Source organism: Gekko japonicus, unplaced genomic scaffold (assembly GCF_001447785.1).
Source record: "Gekko japonicus isolate JY-2015 unplaced genomic scaffold, Gekko_japonicus_V1.1 scaffold3020, whole genome shotgun sequence".
In the NCBI taxonomy this organism is placed as follows: Eukaryota; Metazoa; Chordata; class Lepidosauria; order Squamata; family Gekkonidae; genus Gekko; species Gekko japonicus.
In genome coordinates, this window is record NW_015161502.1 from 184,715 (window position 1) to 188,191 (window position 3,477).

A 3,477-nucleotide genomic window follows, 5' to 3' on the forward strand; every position below is an offset into this window, starting at 1 on the left:
AGGAATGGAATGTATGAACTGGACTGACGGCTGAAGTAGTTAAACAGATGCAGGCTAAGTGATTACTAAGTGAAGACATCTGCTGAAGAAGATTCAGATTAAAGAGGGGGGTTGTTATAGCAGAAAGGGAGAGGAGGAGATCATAGAATGACCAAAAAAAGCAAAATTTAAATATGTTTTAGTGATTCTCTATAACAGGGGCTGTTGGGTTTAGGCCAGAAGTATAAATGATTTGAGATGTTGATATTTTTTTATATTGGCTACTAGTAAGGTTGACTTAATTTGGGTCTATTAACTTTGTAATCAGTCAGATGGGAGGAGAGTTATTTTAAGTGACATTGTGACGTTTTTAAACTGTTAGGTGGAGTCATTACGAATTTTAAGCGAGATGAGATGCTGACTGGGGCATGTTTAAGTCAAATCCATTTTTTCTTCTATGTAAATTTATTTTGGATAGTTTCTGATGTCTGTATGATCTTAATTCAGAGGAGCTACTGCAGGATTTTCCAAACAGTCAGATGGACAGAAATGACTATTTTGAGCATTATAAGATGAGGAGGTAGCTTGATGTCTCCATAAGCGAATTATAAATTTTGTTTTAGTAATGTACTCCAAACAGTCAGAATGGTCATGTTCAGGGGTCATTTCGTAGAAAAAGAGGTGCAGGAGCTCATTAGCATAACTCATTAGCATAACTCATTTGCATTTGCCACACCCCCTGACATCACCGGAAGAGTATCAGAAGGCAACACCCACCGCTCAAGCTCCACTGGACTGTTTTGGATTGCTAGCTATTGGGGGAATGTGCAGATCGGTCCTCGCAGAGGAGGGAGAGCTTGTACCTGAATAAAACTTGGTCTTAAAGGTGCCACTGGACTGTTTTGGACCAGGGGGCCGGGGGGGGGGGGCTCTGCAACTTAGCTAGCTGCTTCTTACTCCTCATGGCCCAATTGAGGGCTGCTGTGAGCAGGGGGTGGGGCTTGTTACATGTGCCCGCCCCCTGGGCTCTTTACTGCCGGAGCTCCGCTCTTGTGCGCTCCTGCAGGAAATGACCCCTGGCCATGTTGCTTCTAAAGGCATGTTATCTAATATTCACCTTCAATGTTATTGATTGATAGTTAATGCATATGGTCAAACTTGTAAGCACTGTGTATGATCACTACAACTTGGATTTTCTTTCCTTTCTCCCTATCTGTAGTGTTTAATACCCCTCCCTTTTTTTCCCTGTAGTATGTACAAAATGAAATAAAAATCCCCTTCGGGGGCAAAAAGAAGAAGAAGAAGAAGAAGAAGAGGTTGGATTTATACCCTGCCCTTCACTACCCAAAGGAGTCTCAGAGCGGTTTATGAACTCTTTTCCCTTCCCTCCCAACAACAAACACCCTGTGAGGCAGGCGGGGCTGAGAGAGCTCTGACAGAAACTGCTCTTTTTCAAGAGCAGCTGTGCCAGAACTATGGCTTGCCCAAGGTCATCCAGCAGGTGCAAGTGGAGGAGTGGGGAATCAAACCCGGTTCTCCCAGATCAGAGTCCGCGCACTTAAACCACCGCACCAAACTGGCTCCCTTAGCTAATTTTAGGTGCACCACTGGTTGTTCTAAAAACAATCAGTTACCATAAATGAAGAGTGTTCATTTACATCTGGTATTTCTTCTTGAGAGACAAGCTATGATAAAACTGGCAACCATATAATCTCCCCACACTTAACTTACCTCTGTGACATTTAAATCCTCTAATTCAAACGTCACAGAGGTGAGTTACATGTGGGGAGATGAGACGTGTTTTTATATACTTGACTTTCCTAAGCTCAGATGTTTTAGTCTCATGGTGTTCAACTGCGTTCTTTTTTTGTGTGCATTGCCTGTGTGCTACACTTTTATATAATAAACAGTTCGATTGCTGGAACTGGTGTCATTAAATCTCTGCCCTCGCTTTAAAAAAGTTCTAAAGCAGGGGTGTCAAGCATATGGCCTGCGGGCTGTAAATGACCCATGCAGGGCTCTGATCTGACCCAAGAAACCCTGGTGGCAAGGGAAAACTGTGAGGCTAAATCTGTGGCCACAGAAATCCACCAGCCCTTGGAAGGATGCCCGGGCAACACACGGTCCCAAGACAGAGAGATCTTCAGCCCCTACCTGCCAACCCCTCCTCTTCATCAGCTGCCAGAAGAAACACCTTTTCCTCTTCTTCCAGCCAGGATACGAGGTCAGGTTTGGTCATCGGAGGTCCTGTTTATCAGGGACAAAGCCCACAAGATTAGGTTTCTTCAGTGTGCACGTATATTCAAGAATTCCAAGCCAGATTGACTGTCCCTCCAGAAACACACAAACAGGATAGAGTCAAGACACATCCCTCTTTTGTCATCTGAGACAATGTAGGCGTATGCACACCGGTACACCCACCCTAGGCCTCTTGGGACCTCAGCCTCTCTATGCACAAACCGAAGACTGGCACACTATTTTCCCCCAAATTAGTGAGACCATTCTTTTGCGAGGCTTGACCTTTATTAAGCATAAAGGGAAAGACTAAAGGCAAGACAAAAAAAAAGAGAGAGAGAGAGAGAGAATTTTAAAGGCAGTTGGTACTCAAAACCCTTAAAAAATATCTATTTGGGTAATTCTGAATTCAACAATGACTAAGATCTTTGATGATTGAAACACCCAATTAAGGCTGACTCATGGCTAGTCCATGAGAGAGCTGTGGGGTTGTGTGCATATCCCTGAAGAACACGAGAGAAGAAAGGCTAAACGAGGGAGGGAAAGAGGAAAGAGATCGAAAGTCTGCAAAGAAGCAGCCTGCAGACCAACAGAGAGTTTTGCTGGAGACACGGCCCAAAAGGGGGCAGACAAGAGCCCTGGAATCAGGGGGTCTGGAGAGGGACGCCTGGACGTCAGCAGAAACCAGGAGCAGCATCACCGCAACAGGGGGAAATACTTTGGGGACTGTGGGGCATAGGGAGGAAGAAAGAGGGAGAAAATAGACTAAGACTGCCAAATGAAGAGTGCGTCTCTCTCCTTTAGGGCTGCCCAGTTCCCTCTGGCCACAGGAAGGGAACTGGGGTGGGGGGTAGAGTTGAGAGATTCAGACGGGGAAACTCCTGGAGATGTGGGGATAACAGAGGCCACAGTGGGGAACAGTGCCACAGAGTCGACCCTCCAAAGCATCCCTCTTCTCCAGGGGGAAGGATCCCTGTACTGTGGAGGTGCACCGGCCTGACCACGTCCTTCCTCCTTCAGGGCTTACAGTCACTCCTTACTGCGAGAACTTCAGGGCTTACAGTCACTCCTCACTGCGAGAAGGAACCTCACCCAGAGAGGCCACGTTCCTGAAGTTCTCCAGCATGACTTCCCTGTAGAGAGCTCTCTGGGCCGGGCGCAGCAGGGCCCACTCCCCCAGGGTGAAATACACGGCCACCTCCTCGAAGGACACCCCAGCGGCCTGCAAGGAGGAGAAGGAAGCAAAATCACTGGAAAGCTGGT

General features: G+C 46.7%; 1 pseudogene; it reads right to left on the reverse strand.

Annotated features, from left to right (window-relative positions):
* LOC107125761 overlaps positions 1 to 2,208 on the reverse strand; it is a 39,785-nt pseudogene extending 37,577 nt beyond the window's left edge.
* Between the last annotated feature and the right edge of the window lie 1,269 nt (positions 2,209 to 3,477).